We start from the raw sequence: 16,440 nt of genomic DNA, 5'->3' as shown, positions 1-16,440 counted from the left end.
TGAAATGCATTTCACATCCAGGGGACTCTGGGGACAAGTCAGATAAAGAGGGGACAAAGTGAGACGTCCACATCAGCATCCGAAAGCCAAAGCAATCAAAATGACGATGCTGCCAGGATAGGCTCCGCCTCCGCAAACTCTAACTGGATGGATATGTGGAGGGATGATAGGTAAAGATGATGATGATAATAATAATAATCCATTTTATTTATATAGCGCCTTTCCCAAGCTCAAGGCACTTTGCCTACCGCAAATGAACCTGGTGACAAGGTATCCAGTGAGTCTCCACACGGGCAAGCAATGCCCTCTAGGGGCTAGGGTGGCACATTGTGAGCCTCAATGCCCCCCAATTTAGGGAGTCATGTCATCTGCCAGCACAGCAGGTGTCCACCTATGTGTTCAGGTGAGGTGGCAGTCACACTGCAATGGCACATTTCAGTCCCAGACTCCTGACCAGTTCTCAAGACAGCGATGACCCTGGTGGTCCCCTGGCACCAATCCTGAGCCTCAGCTCACCAGCCACAAACTGCAGGTTATCTACGGGCCGCATTTCTAAAAGAAGATGAGAGAGCGTGGCCTGCTGTGACGTGCTTTGTCCCCCTCGGGGGACAGCCAGGCCACCAACTGAGTGGAATGGCATTTCCGGAAAAACCTATTGGAGTGAGCCAAGGCTAATAAATAAGTGGTACAGGTCACGTGGGCACGTCTTCTGCTCTGGACGAGCTGCACTGAGGCATCTTCTTTATTTGCTTAAAAGAATTGCCATGAAGTGTCACCCACTGTCTCCCTTTATTTTGCATATGGCGCCCTTTCCAGCGGGCACAATTACATTATAGTGAGCAGACCCAACATATTTCAATTAAATTTTATTATTTGGCTGACTGCTTAGTCCAAGGTGACTCACAACATTCGAGATACAGTCGCGTACCCTTCTTTAGTCCATCCATCCATTATCCAACCCACTATATCCTAACACAGGGTCACGGGGGTCTGCTGGAGCCAATCATAGCCAACACAGGGCACAAGGCAGGAAACAAACCCCGGGCAGGGCGCCAGCCCACCGCAGCCTTCTTTAGTCTTACCCTTCATTTGGAGCACAGGCAGGTGAAGTCACTCGCTCAGGGTCACACAGTGGTGTCAGTGGCAGGGGCTGAAGTGCAAAGCCATAACTGCTACGCCACACTGCCTATAAAATAGAGAGATGTGTTTGAAAGGCGCTTTAAAAATAGACTCCAGATAGACGTGGAAGGTGCCATATAATAAATAGTGATAAATATTTATACTGTATAGCAGACTGATAGACACTATAAGGTAGTCAGATATGTGAAAGGCACTATATAATAGATAGATAGATAGATAGATAGATAGATAGATAGATAGATAGATAGATAGATAGATAGATAGATAGATAGATAGATAGATAGAGTGAAAGGCACTATATAATAGATAGATAGATAGATAGATAGATAGATAGATAGATAGATAGATAGATAGATAGATAGATAGATAGAGTGAAAGGCACTATATAATAGATAGATAGATAGATAGATAGATAGATAGATAGATAGATAGATAGATAGATAGATAGATAGATAGATAGAAAGGCACTATATAATAGATAGATAGATAGATAGATAGATAGATAGATAGATAGATAGATAGATAGATAGATAGATAGAAAGGCACTATATAATAGATAGATAGATAGATAGATAGATAGATAGATAGATAGATAGATAGATAGATAGAGTGAAAGGCACTATATAATAGATAGATAGATAGATAGATAGATAGATAGATAGATAGATAGATAGATAGATAGATAGATAGATAGATAGATAGAGTGAAAGGCACTATATAATAGATAGATAGATAGATAGATAGATAGATAGATAGATAGATAGATAGATAGATAGATAGATAGAGAGAGTGAAAGGCACTATATAATAGATAGATAGATAGATAGATAGATAGATAGATAGATAGATAGATAGATAGATAGATAGATAGATAGAAAGGCACTATATAATAGATAGATAGATAGATAGATAGATAGATAGATAGATAGATAGATAGATAGATAGATAGATAGATAGATAGATAGAGTGAAAGGCACTATAATAATAGATAGATAGATAGATAGATAGATAGATAGATAGATAGATAGATAGATAGATAGATAAATAGATAGATAGATAGATAGATAGATAGATAGATAGATAGATATAAAAGGCACTCTATGAGTGAAGGATATGACCCCACAACCTCAGGGTTTGAGATTCTAACCCAGTCTTGGCCACTATGCCACACTTTCAAATATAAATCTAGGCAGGGACCAGTCATGGATGGGGTGCCAGTCCACTGCATGCCAGTTTGAAGTCGTCCGTTTGCCTAAATGACCAAGCAGTGTGGCGGACAGCAGAGTTGCAGCGACCTTGAGATCTCGCTAAGGCACTTGATTTTCTCAGTGAACAGGATGGACGAGCTTTTTGGACTCAACGGCCCAACTCTACTCGTCACAAATGTTCTGGCGTTTTAAAATTCATCTTCAAGAGACATCAGAGAAAAGCCTACAGAGATGCTGGTAGAACATGCAGAATCCACACAGGCGGTGAGTGGTAAATACGGGCAATGGGCATAGCTTAAGACTGCCCGCCTAGAGACACACATTCAGTGGACGGACGTGGGCGCCGTTTGTGCGTTCAGCATGTAATATCGCTGTAGGCCACCAGGTGGCACAGCAGTTAGTACCGTGGTCCAGCGAGACCAGGGTTCAGTTTCCTGCCTGTGTAGCTTGATTGGAACTCCAAGCACCATACACATTTCACACTTCCATGCCATCTGAACTAGTGTGGTGCTGGGGCTGCACACGGGTCCTAATCTGGGGTCCTGAGGTGGTACATCATGTGGTTGGTGCCGCAGGGCGCTGTTATCAGCGCAGGCTCCTGACCTCAACTCCTCGTATGTTCATCTCGAAGACATGTGGCTCTAAATTGGAGATCGGCGTCCCGTCCCGGCCGAGTTGCCCCCTCAGCACTGTCTGCAGCCCCTCAGCTTGTGTGTAACGCTCGTCTTGTTGCAGTCTCGATGCCCGCTGTTTGACTAGCGTCTAATTTCCCTGGCGAGACGTCGAATCTGACCACCAAAACAGCTGTAATCACACGACCCCCCCCCCCCCCCCCCCCCCATCCCGTAAAATGAGACGAGACCCAAACTCGTTTCTCATAAAAAATCTAAATTTAATCTCCAGATATCATCTTTTATTCCCCTGAGCTGCCCGTCCCCCGCCCCAGATCGGGAGGTCATGAGAATGTGGGAGCGGGCGGCTCAACGCATTCCTGTGGAACGGCAGCGGGGGGCCCCCTGTGTGTGACTTCTGCCGTGCCATTAAGGAGCTGGCAGGTGGCGTCGCCGTCGCCCTGCTCTTCCTTTGATTAGTTAAACAGGCCGTCTCTTTTAGTGCACCCTGGGGCGCTCCCGAGATAATCCGGCGCATCACATTATCGGAAAATCAGGCCTCTGTCCTATTACTCACGCTCGCGCCTCCCGCGCCCGCCCCGCACGCCTCATCAAATTAGACGGGGGGGGGGGGGGGGGGGGGGGGGATACGCGCACCTCCACGCGGCTCTCTGGGGTCTGCTAACAGCCGACGAGTCATTTATTAGAGCGCGCCAGGAGAAGGAGAGGAGCATTAAATCAGCGCCGGGGTCCTGGGGATCTATTCCGTTAAGTGGCTTCTTTATCAGCGCCAGGGACGTTGTAAGACAGCAGTGGCATTGGCAGGTGGCAGGAGGCGGGCGGGTGGGCGTCTTATATAGTGCCTTTCCACATCCACCGTCATCCAAAGGCGCTTAGCGAAGATAAATTCAAGAGGAAGGAAATAATGCATGAGGGGGTTAGGGGATTTGGTTTGGGTCGGTGGGCGCTCTAAAGTCACAGTGCGGCCGCCGCCAGGGGGAGCAAGTGAGTGACCTAGACGGGCCTGCGCGTTCACATCGAGGGAGTCCGTCTGCCCGTCGGTCAACTTTTATTTTGACTCAAACTGACGCCCGACTCTCCCGTGTCGCTGTGGCCTTTCCTCCCTCGTCCCAAACTGTCCCAGAGCTGATTGGCGGCGCCCTTCAGGGTTGGCTCCTGTTTTGCACACAAAGCTGGCAGCCTTGAATTGATTTGGTTTAACAATGTCATGTTGTTGTTTTATATAGCGCCCTTCACCATGGTAAAGCTGCCAGCCAATTTAAATTCAGCTCTTGTTGGTGTCCAAGCAGCACTGGCACTGGCTGATAGCAAGGCCTGAGTGCCCGTGTTGGCTATGGTGACAATGGAAAACCTAGGAGGAGGTGTGGCCAGACAGCCAGGACTGTGTCTCCTGCTCCCTGAGGTGTGCCACCAGGTGTGAGATGAGCTGCCACAGGGAGATGCGCCATCTCTGGGTGCACATCAGGAGGTCCAGTGGGGAGCTGCGGCTATGGCAGGGACTCCCTTGTGTTTCTGTGCTGCCCAGGGCCAGCTGCCCTCCATTTGTGCTGGGATCTTGCTTTATCGTACGGTCAAAGGCCACCCAGCCTGAAGTCCCCGAATGTCGCAGAGGTCCTCTTAGCTCCTAACACAGGCCCAGAATGTCCCTTTCACCACTCTGGTTGACTAACACTAAGCTCTTGCTTACTTTCATCTCAATGCCACCTGTCTACCATGGCACTTGCTGGGTACATCACAGGTCAGACAGGGTGGGGTTTGAACCTGCATTCTGCTGCTTAACAGTCCCAGAGTGGTTTCTGGCTCCTCCATCTTATTCACTCTGTTGGGTTCCACATGAGTTTGGAAGCCTTGGCACTGATACAGCGCATTGCCACACCCGCCACACGACCAACCACCTCAGGGTGCCATATTAGAACCCGAGCGCAGCCGTGCAAAGGGCGACACCTCAGCAGCATGCCAGTGTGAGGGGCTATATAAAACACACTGACTGGCGAGCCGGCTCGTGAAATTCATTTGCTGCCCTCGCCCCTTGAAACTCACCAGGCACAGGTGGCACTGGTGGCTGCTTTCACTGTCCAGCCCTGTCAAGCACCGTTAGCCGATACAGTGTCGACCGATAGGCAGGAGTGGTCAGTCGCTCTAACGAGCCCGCGGTCTTCCATGCCTGGGGGTCTATGACTTGTCCACTCTGCTCACAGGTTGCACTTTGATTGTCTGACTGGCGTCCGGTGCTTTGTCCCCATACCTCACACAGACTGTCCAGTACATCCACCTCTTTGTCTGCTGGGCTCGCCCACCCTTCATGCCAGGTCACATACAGACCAACCTGTAGACCACAGAGGCCACAGTGTGACTGTCCATCCTGTTTGTCACACGCACTCTGGGCCAGCCTGGACCTCCTGACTTGTCAACACGGGTCACATAGGCTGTACATCTGGTGACGTCGTGAGAGTGGACCCTCATGTGTAACTCGCAGTCACCATTCACATATCGGCTGGACCGACTGTCCCTCTTGCCCACACACACACACACACACACACACACACTGCCCAGCTTGTGCCTCCTGCCTGGTCTCATGTCCCACATGCTGTGTGGTCTGTGACCTCTGTCCCGAATGTCATTCACGCTGACCGCTCCTTTGTGTATCAGCCTGCTGACCAGTCGACCGTCCACACACTGACAGGCCAGCTCATCTCACGCACACGCACGCAGTGTCCAGCCCAGCCCACGCCAATGTGTCACACGGTGTGTCCTGCGCCACGGCGGCACTTAATATTCCGTCCACGGCGGTCCGCACCCCGGCGTGCCGGCACTCTCCGAGCCCCGCGGTAGCCGAGAGCTATTAGGAACATTAGCGCTGGATAATAAAGTTGTTCCGCTCTGTCAGTCACAGCATTAGCCGAGTGTCAAACTGACCCCAAAGTGTCAACAAGTTAATAGTCTGTGGATTGCCGTTATTATTACTTGTCGCTGTTTGCTAAAGCCGACGTTCCCATAACTCACCAAATGAGGTGCGAGCCGGGGGGGGGCCGGCGGTCAGCGGCGCAGGTGGACACAACGGCCCACTCTGCGTCTCTTAAGGAGTCGAGTGGCGGCTCGGGGTGGGCTGTGTGGAGGAGAGGAGAGCTGCCCGCCGCTGCTGCCCCGCCCCTTCAACAACAATGGCAGTCAAGAGAGAGAGAGAGAGCCTGGCATCGAGTGACGCCAATGACAATCGGTGTGGGACAGTCAGGTGACACACCTTTATGTTTACCATGGAGGGGGCTGTGGTGTGAATTCTTCCATATAGGGGGTCGCCATACCATCGACACACAGTACCAGTTAAACCTGCGCTGCAGTCTCTTCTGTGTATCCCCCCAGTTGAGGCCACATTCCAGTAGCGGGGGGGCCATTCTGCAGACCCAGCAGGGGGAGCTGTAACCCTCCAGTTGTGTCGCAGGTTGACTCATCAGTATAGCAGAGGGGCACTCTGTGTGGTGAGGACAGGGGACTCTGGGGGACAAGCTTGTGGCAGCAATGGCAGGGTGGGAGAAACAGGTTGAAACTGGCGGGCACGACAAACGAGTTCTGCTCTTCTTCAGTGTTACTCCTGCAGACCCCACTGGTGTGGCCCCCCTGGTGAGGGCGCTGCACTGTGCTGTGAACGGTTTCTATCCACTAGGGGGTGCTGTAACTAACGTCCCCAGCAGGGCAGAGGGGCTGTACTCTCCAGGAGAGGGCACTGTGCCCGCCTGGGCCTGTCAGGTGTGACCTGAGTGTTGCGTGTGCTCAGGCTGCTTGACGTTTTCTGCGTTTTCCTCCCTAATTGGATTTGTTTGGCGCTCCTGGCAGCGTTCCTGTACCTGCCCGCCGTAATTAGATGAAGATTTGCGACGATTGCCAGCAGGAGGCTCTTGAGGCCTGATAACCGAGGTCCTAGCGTGCAGTCCGTGTTCCAGCGTTTAATGTGCCTAATGGACTCGATGTCAGATAAGGCACCGTATTATCAGAGGAGCGCTTGGAATACAATTACGGGTAAGGCGGGCCACGTGGCATTGCACAGGACCTCAGAATGGCATCATATAGCGCCCCCTGTGACAGTAACACGATATCGATGCTAACAGATTCTCGTCACACGGTCTCGGACGCTGCAGTGGACAGTCAGGCCAGGTTGTCATGGCTGTGGCCGGGATTGTCACTATGAGCTGACTCGCTAAGGCACCGGTCACTTGTGCTGGCTGCAAGTCCAGCGAGGTCATCTTGAGGTCCACCACCCCTCTAGTGGGCAGGCAGGTCACCTCAAGTAACCACAGAGGTCATTGCAGAATTTGATGCCACTGCGAGGTCGGGCCTCTCATGCTGCTGGCCTGCTGGTCCACGCACTGATCCAGGGTGACAGGCAGGTTCTGGGAGGTTTGGCGGGCGGCCATCTCCAGCAGATGCCAGCGGAAGAGGGGCGCGCCTTAATGTATCCGTAACTCGGTTTCCCGTCCACATGCCCACCCGCCCAGGCAGGCAGTCCGTGAGCGAGCGGACTCCACAGCTGCCCAGGCCTGATAATGCAGCCGATTAGAGGCGGTTGTACATGACGTGCCCGCCTGGACTTCCTATTGATTGCCCGCTAATGCGTATTGAATTGTAGCTAAATGTGGCCAGGGGGCAGCAGTCTGAAAAGTCAAAAACTCGCCGTCAAAGACGCCTAATTCTCTTTGCATCGACCGGCGGGCTCATCAGCGAAGCTCGCGTAATTAACTGGCAGTGGTGCTGGGTGAAGGTGTGCGGGCAGCCGGCCCAGGGGACTGTCACAGGTGCCCTTGATCTTATCTGCACCCTCCATCCACTCACTGATAGCACAGCAGCCGTGCCATCTTACTGACGGTGTCACTTTGACTCTCATCCCTTCCCCCTATGTGTGTGCCCTCACCCTGACTACTGTGCCATCTCAATGGTAACCCTAACCTGGATGTGCGTGGTGGTGGCCTGTGGAAAGTGTCTGCCACCTGAGCACTGTGCCATCTGAGCCACCCTTCAAGCCCGTTATTTAGATGTCCACTTTGTCTTGTCCGGCCATTGAAGGTGACCTCACTAAGCTGTCCACTTCAGTTCTCGCGTTAGCTTGTCCACTAAATGGCTTGGTCATTCAGCAGATTGTCCTTGTGTCCACTCATTGGTGCCATGTTGGTGTCCACCAATCCCCACTCCTGTCCACCCCATTGGGCAGTTTCTGCCCTCGACTGAGTCGGGGTCGTTACTAATGTCCACTCTGTCATCCACTCCGTTGCCCAGGCAACAGCCAGATATCCAGTCTTGTGTCCAGTTCCTGATCAGTGACATTGGCTTGTCCATCTTGTCCACTCTTTCGTCTCCTCTCTGATCTGATCAGTGATGTGAATGGTCCTGGTGTTGGCACTCATCTCCCAGGGGTGTCCGCTCACTCTCTCACTCTCTCACTGTTTCTGCTGTTTTGTTCAGTTCATGTCTGATGTCCACTCTCTGGCCTGCTCAGCAACGTTCCTGTGTCCACCCGTCAGGGCACTCAGTTCTTCGCATGGCCTGATTAAAGTTGGCAGGAAAGGCGCTATATAAGATGAGGAGCGTGTAGAGGACAATCACAGGGTGGGCCTGGGATGGACAGGAAAAAGTGCCAAGGGGTGGGTGGACGCTGCTGGACCCCCTGGCTGGCCCTCGCTCTCTCTCTTTTTCTGTTTTCGTTTGCTCGCTCACTCCCAGTAGCCCTTTGTCACCCTGCTGACTCACTCGCTCCTTCTTTCCGTTTGCTCCTCTCTCTCTTCCCTTTTTTCTCTGTCACTGTCACTCGCTTTGTCTCTCGTTGTCTTTTTTCCTCACTCAGCTCCTTCGCTCTTTCTTTTCTTTTTATTTCCCTCCCTCTTATTCACATTCTCTCACTCTTTTGTTGTGTCCTTCACCCCTCCACCTTTCACTCTCACTCCCTCTGTCACTCTCACCTCACCCCCCCAGAGCCTTTTTCCTCTCTCACTCTCTTTCTCTCTCTCTCATATCTTCCCTCCCTCTCTTCTCTTTCACTTTTTCTCTCTCACCCCATCACTCTCTTCTTCCTGTTCTTTTTTTTATCTCCCTGCCCCTCCCACTCTCCTTGCTCCTTTTGCTCCTTCTCTCTTTTCCCATCCCACACACTCCCCCCTGTGCCCACCCTCATCCTAACCTTCCCGTGTCGTTGCTTTTTCTCCTGACTTCAAAGGCCCCATTGGGGGGCTATTTTGGGGGCCATTTTGATTCCCCCCTTTCCCCCCCCCCATACCCTGGCCTTTACAGGCCGTCACGGTGGAGATTTTTCAAGTGAAATGTCACTCCCAAGTCGTCCTCCTCCTTCGTGGATGGCTCTTAACAGCCCCCTGATTCAATTAGAGCGCCTCTCATATTTCACTGCGGCGGGTCAATTCAATTACAGAAACACAAAACTGTATTTTCAGAAATGTAACAAATGTAACAGCGGGCACGGCAGAGCAAGAGGAAAAAGAAAGTGGAAGGACCCCCAGACTCCGGCGGGCCGTACATTCATAAAGTTTCAAGAAATGGGCATCAGGAGCCCCCCACGTCAGGCGTCGTCTCCAGCGTTTTTTAGTCTCTGCCAGTGGCAGTCCGAATGCCAGTGGGCATGTGAGGGTGACACCACAAAGAGGAGGACAACACCATCAGACAAGAGGAGGGCCGTGTGGGGGAAGAGCCTTCTTAATCAAGAGGGTGACAGTCAGGGGGTACTTACTTTTTCTCACTCCATGTTTGATATACAGTCCACGTTGTGGCATTTGTCCCCTGGGGACTTGCTGAAGGTGACATGGCGTGCTGATGTACAACCAAAAGGGGGTCTTTACTTTTTCACATTACACGATCAACTTAACTCACTCTTCTACTTTCCAGATTGCAAACTGGACTCCAGTCATCCACCTCACTAGTCCGACTGTGACTGGACCCCCACATTCCCCACAGAGCCCTGGCCTTGAGGCAGGTGGGTAGCAGGACACGGGTGGCAGGTGTCATCCCTGGCGTGGCCAGCAAGGCGTGGGTGGATGTATGGGCAGAACCCAAGGAACAGATTGGTAGATTTATGTGTGTGAAAGGCGCTATATAATAGCTAGCTATAAAAAGACGGGGTCTCCAGGGGTGCCGCCACACAGATCCAGCATCCAGGGCTCAAATCCTGTGCCACGTTATCTTCTGTGCGTGGTCTTCATGTTCTCCCTATGTCTGTGTGGATGTCCCTCTGGTGCTCCATCTTTCCTGCGACATTCCCCAAAATGCATGCAGGTTGGCTTAACTGGTGATTCCATGTCTGGGTGTGTGCCCGGCCATAGACTGGCACCGGGGGGTCCAGGGCTGTTTCCTTCCATGCTGTGCCCCGGCACTGAATTAGGTTTCAAGAGTTTGATGGCATATAACGGGCAGGTATGAAAGACAATATGTAAGACAGATTGGCAGCGCGACCCTTCCTCCAAGGTGCCCAGGGTGCCCGCACCTTCCTTCACTCACTCTGAGGCGATTTCTTGGCTGACTTTCCAATTCTTCTGCCGTCTCTCTTGTTCTCTTTCTCAGTTTCTACTGAAGCTCAAATTCAGGCCCTGTGTTGTTGTGGGGGCCGCAGCCCGTGTGCCATTCACCCTGAATGGGCTTGCCCCCCAGTGTTGTGCTGCCCTTCAGTGACAGTGAGTCAGCTCTGCTCCACCCTCTACGTTTGGTCCCCCTCCTCCAACTGCCCACTTCACTAGTCCGACTGCCAGGGGACAGCCATGTTGTCCCACGTAGAGCTTTGACATGCAGGTGGGTGACACATGATGGTGGAGGGTCCATCCCTAAGGTGGTCACAGCACTGCCCTCAACCTGAGAAATGCCCTACAAAAAGAAAGCTCAGTGAGTGGGACCCCTAAAATGACCTCTGAGCCGAGCCAGACGTCTAGCCGTCCAGATTGGTGTCCCGCCCCGGTCTGCATAGGCCCCGCCTCCCGGTGACGCCCCCCCACTGACAGCGGTCTCACCTGTTTAAAGCCTTTGGTGTCTTCAATCAGGCTGCCGGATGACAAATATGAGGAATACCAGAAATCAATGAGTGTGTGGACAGAGAAATGGGATTTGCATCGGAGAGCCATCTGGGATATTGGCGGCCTCATTATGAATGGGCACGACTTCATCACCTCGCCAATCGATGGTGGCGCCCGCCTCCGCTGACCACTCCATTCGTCTTCCTTCTGCAGATTCCATTTCTTTAAGTTGGCTGATGAATTCAAGCGGGTCAGTGGGCACCTCGAGGGGCTTGGGGTGAAAGACAGAGTGGTCTAGAGCCGCGCTGCCCACTCTCACCAATTCTATAGTGCCTTTCAAAGGTGTACATCACAGCTGTGCATGTCACCTTTTAACGGTTTTGGCAGTGACAGGTCAAATGACAAGTAATTCATGTACCGTTTATATAGCGCCTTCACTACATGAGAGAGAGAGAGAGACTCATTGGGACATTACAGGTGGGACATCAAGAGTCACACTCAGGGTCACACGGTGTGTCACCAAAGGGTACTGAACCCTAGAGGTTCTCATTTTATATAGTGCCTTCCTAGAGTGTAGGTGCCCATTTTGTTTAACAGATTTAGGCGCAGCAGGTGAACTGACTTGCCAAAGGAGGTACATGGGGGCACTGAACTGGCCTTTATATGGCATCTGTCACAGCGATGTTTGTCCTACAGTGCCTTACAGGACCAGTGGTTTTTCAATGTGGAGACTCACGAAGGGTCACAGCACGCTATGTCAGTGGTGGGCATTGAACCTTAGTCCTTCAACAGTGGGTGGCACCGTGGGCAGCATTGTCATTTCAGGTATTCAGAGTCATGGGTTCAAGAATGGGTGTACACGTGATTCGGCCCAATGATGGACTGGCATCCTGCCCCAGACTAGCTCCTGCCTTGTGCCTGATACTGCCAGGTTAGCTCTGCCACTCTGTGACCCTGATTAGGCCTGTCTGTGAATGATACCAACTAATAGTGACCACCGTCAAGGCCCCCCCAGAGGTGCAGTGAAAGCATCATTCCAGATGAGCGAGGGCAGGTGAAGTGGCACAGTCGAGGTCACTTGCACTATTGCTTGTAGCATGCCAGTCCTGGCTGATGATGTGATGGCCACATTACAGTTGACTGGGTGGGTAGCACAGTGGTCAGTGTGTCTTGGTCTGCCTTTCTCCTGGCACTATGAGCTCCTCCCTCATCCCAAACATGTGCCAGTTATATTTAAACTGGGCGTGCCCCATGATGGGTGGCATTTTGTCCAGGGCTGGTGTCTGCCTTCTGCTGCTAAGTGGATTAATAAACTGGATGGGCAGAGGGCACAATAAGCTTGACCTGTGAGCTGCTGCTGGTACAGACAGACAGTAGGGGGCGGTCTGTCTTACCAGTGTCTCTCACTAGGGGGCACATTGGCTCAGCCTGTAACTTTACTCTGTGGCTGCCCGCCGTTACTTGGTGACACCGGATATGCGCAGCTGGCAGCCCAGGGAGCGTTTAGGCCGAAATGTCAAACAAATCTTTCGAGCCGCCGAGCGCTAAGTGTGCGATTAAGCAGAAAGCCGCAGTGATTCATTATTCACGAGAACTGCCCACTCGGGACGATCAATCGATTATCAGCTGACAATCCAGCGCACCCCCCAAAGCTCCGGCCGTACGACACCCGTCCCTTATTGAGAGACCCTGCAGCCTCCTTCACGTTAAAGGCCCCTCTGGTGCCCAGCCCTGTCCTTGAGCCATCTGATGCTGTCTTCTCAGCGCCACAGCACCTTCTAAGGGGCACTGAGGGTGTGGGGAATCAAGGAGGAGAACGGGCCATCTGAGCAGGTCACCAGCCTGCACACTCTGCCAGTCCTCACAGTGACCGCTGGCTTGTGCCCACAGCAGCTGCCTGGGTGTAGTGTCCGTCCAGCAGAGCTCCATGTCCGTGTTCAATCTCGAGTCCTCACACAGAGTCACCACAGTCACCTGGGCCACCTATGCCCATTAGTCATCAACATGCATGCTGTGACCATGGATGGTGTCCTCGACTCAGGATGCACTTGGCACTACTCTGTCACCCTGAGTGTCACTGCCTGCTGTCCGTCTCTGTATCAACTCCACCTTTGGTGAGTGTTTTTGTGAAGATGAAGAGCAATCAGACCCACCATCCGCCGGGCAGCCATGGTGGCCGGTCAGCTCTTCTCCCCACCCCACATGTTCTGAGGCTCAACCAAGAAGGACCCTTCATGTCAGTGCCTTTGAGACCCCCACCCAGAGTCAGCGTACAACCTGATGTCCTCAGACTGGACTTCACTCTCCATGCTGACGCTTCAAAGCTGCGGCGCAGCACCACCCGCTGCTCCATATGGAGGTGACTCTGGCCCCCTGTGTGCCACCATCACTCTTCAGTAACAAGTTACTGGGGTCATCAGGGCTCCCTGACTGACCCGAGTCATCTCAGTCGCCCAAGTCACCTGGCTCACTGGCTTCATCTCAGTCACCTGGGCCATCTTGGTCTTTCAGAGTGACCCGAGTCACCTGGCCCCTGTTTCTATGGGACAGAGGCAACAGTTGCTGGACATCAGAGTGGTCCCCATATGTCATCTGAGCACAGACTGAGAAGCCATTCAGATGTCACAAGTCTTGTGGACATTGGCTGTTGTCACTTTGAGCCGTGCAGTGGCACTTTATGTCATATAGCACCCTGACCAAGACCCCTTGAAGTTGGCCTTTCTCATTTCTACCCTCAGAAGTTTAAGTGAGGGTCACACAGTGAAGCAGAAGGGTTTTATGGCACCTTTCACATGTACCTCCCACCAAAGGCTCTGGGCATGTGTGGTGTGGGCACTTTGTGAGCCCCACCACATGGGGGCAGAAGTGGACCTTTACTTTTTATTAAACAGCCCCCCACTCCAAGGTCTGTCCAGGTGTGGCTCAGGAGTTCTACAATGCAGAGAGAGGAGACCAAACTTGGGCTTATATAGTGCCTTTCATAGTGAAGGTGACGACAGGTCCAGTCCATTCCTTCAGCTGTCCAGTTTGTAGCCCACTTCTCCAGTTCAGGATTGAGGGAGCCAGTGCCCCTGGACGGGAGGCCACTCTGTCACAAGTTCAGGGACACCAGTTTAAGTGTCATGAAGTGATGGCGCTCAGGGACTATGCGCCTTCTAGTTAGATATAGCGCCTTTCTTTGGATCACAATTCCACAGTTTTGTTGAGTTTTGTACCCTTGTTAGTGGGAGGTGAGTAGTGGTCATTATATAGTGCCTTTCACAGTGAACTCCAGTTCTTTCGATACCAGTGGCTCACTGAGGGCCATACTGGTCATCTTTGGGCTGGCGGGCATGAGTTAACTCTTTGATCACCCCATGCTGCACCTCAATACCCTATGGTCACGCTGAGGTGTGTGGCACCCTGTTGAGTGTGACAGGTCAGAGTCCACAAACTGGGCAGCCTGGCACACAGGGTGACATTATCACAAATTGTCACAAAAACCTTCATGGCGTTTCTAACGTGACCTCCTTGTCCACTCCAACCAAGGCGTTTGTCCTGAGCTGCTCAGTAAACTCGTCCACCTCAATTTGTGTTGTCATCGGCAGACACAGATGACACATCATTGAGTTTTTTGTGGCAGTCACGTTACATCAACACGGGACTCACGTTAATGTGACTGGACACACGTCTGACCTCCTGGCACGGCCGCCACACTCATGCCAGGCCACTTCAGTGGCACACACACACTCTCTGAACTCGGGTCCCAGCCCAACGCTTATCCTGATTGGTTATTGTTGCCCACAGCAGAAGGCGACAGTGTGGCCCCCTAGTGGCTAGAAGGCTGCATTGTAAGGCCCTCTCTGACCAGGGAGCCCCCGAGTTGCAATACTTGATGGTCACATTCTGTAATGGGCAGCCCAAGTGGGCATCAAAAATGGCCAAATATGTTAAAAAAAGGTGCTTTGAAAAAAGGAGAGGCAGTCGATAAAGGGGGGCACTAGGGGGCAGCAGTCCACATATGCATACTGGGGGCATCACATTGAAAGAAATGCCATGGGGGTAGTCTTGTACCCTTTAACGCCTCAAAGGCATAGCAGGGCTGCCTTGTGCCAGCAAGGAGTGATGCCAGGGTGCAGTGCACACTGCTACCAATGGAGGGTGGTCTCCTGAGAAGGGCTAGGGTGCAGGCAGTGTAGCTAGGGGCTCACAGAAGGTGCCCAGCGGGTCAGAGTGGGTGGCCCGCCTTTCTCCACCCCTGTAATCCTCCCTTCTGTCAGTCAGTTTGGCGTATTTGGGGCTTGTCTTTCCTGTGCCAGTCTGTAGCTGATATGTCAACAGCCGCTAAGTGGTCCTCTGAGGTTCTGGGATCCCGGGAGCCCCCCCAGCTGGTGTTGAACCCTGGTCCCCAGGACATGTTGCTCTGTTCTGAGTTCGGCGGATGGTGGGCGAGCGCCTTTGCCGTGATGACGGTAATTGCCGGCTTCTTCTTGTCGAGCGCCATGGAGCAGCTGTCTGTAGCCCCCTTATCCCCATGGAAACGGCCCTTAAAGACAGCCTGTGGAATCAGTGAAGCGGCTCGTGTCGCTCAGGATGAGCTGGAAATGAACAAAGGCGCGAGATTAGCAGCGGCAGCAGGTCCTCACTCGAGCCGCGCCCTGGACCACGGCGCGCCACGCTTGGAGTTTCGAAATCCGCCACTGGGCAGCCCCTGGCGTGGGCAGCTCGCAAAGTAAGGGGCCACCCAACCAGCGTCTCTCAGGAGGCGTCACTCTGGGAGGTCACCCAAGCCCCTGTACCATGTAGGCTGTGGCAGCCAGGAAAAGAAATCTGGCCAGTCACACTGCATGGCGAGACTGGCATGGCGATGCCACCAGAACACCCCACTCTGATCTCTGATGCCATATCGTCACAGACCACCAGATGTCATCCGCTGTGAGTTGCCCTCCACGGGTTGAAGCAGGCCTCGCCTGACAGGAGTCACCAGAGGGAGGGCACAGATGTGTGTGACTGTACCAGCCTTGGGCGGGCATGGAAGCTCTGCTAGATTGCCAAGTATTCACTGGAAGAGGATGGCACCGGGCATCAGATTGGGTGAATCCTCCCTGTGTGGGGTGCCAAGCTTAAGGAACTGCCCCTGGCAGAGCACCCCCTAAGGGTGACAGAGTTTGGGACGGTGGCCAGCGCTCGACTCATCGTCGACATCAACAGCTGGATGACGGGGTCATTTGACGTTCAGGGACAGGGTACCAGAGCCAAGTCTGGCAGCTGGTGCCATGTATCACATCCAGTCCGAATTCCAGCGCCCGCAGCTGTGCCGCAATCCCTCACCATTGTGTCGTCCGACTTCGGCGCCCCCCGTGTTTTGACGTCGTCTTTCATTTGTGCGCAGAGACGCCATTGGCTTCCAGATGGAAGAGCAGAGAGGGGACAGATGGAGACGTCGACCGCCAGGCTGGAAGGTGCAAGTGCCCACATCACGTTAGCT

Source organism: Erpetoichthys calabaricus, chromosome 11 (assembly GCF_900747795.2).
Source record: "Erpetoichthys calabaricus chromosome 11, fErpCal1.3, whole genome shotgun sequence".
Taxonomy (NCBI): domain Eukaryota; kingdom Metazoa; phylum Chordata; class Cladistia; order Polypteriformes; family Polypteridae; genus Erpetoichthys; species Erpetoichthys calabaricus.
This window is presented reverse-complemented; position numbering follows the sequence as displayed.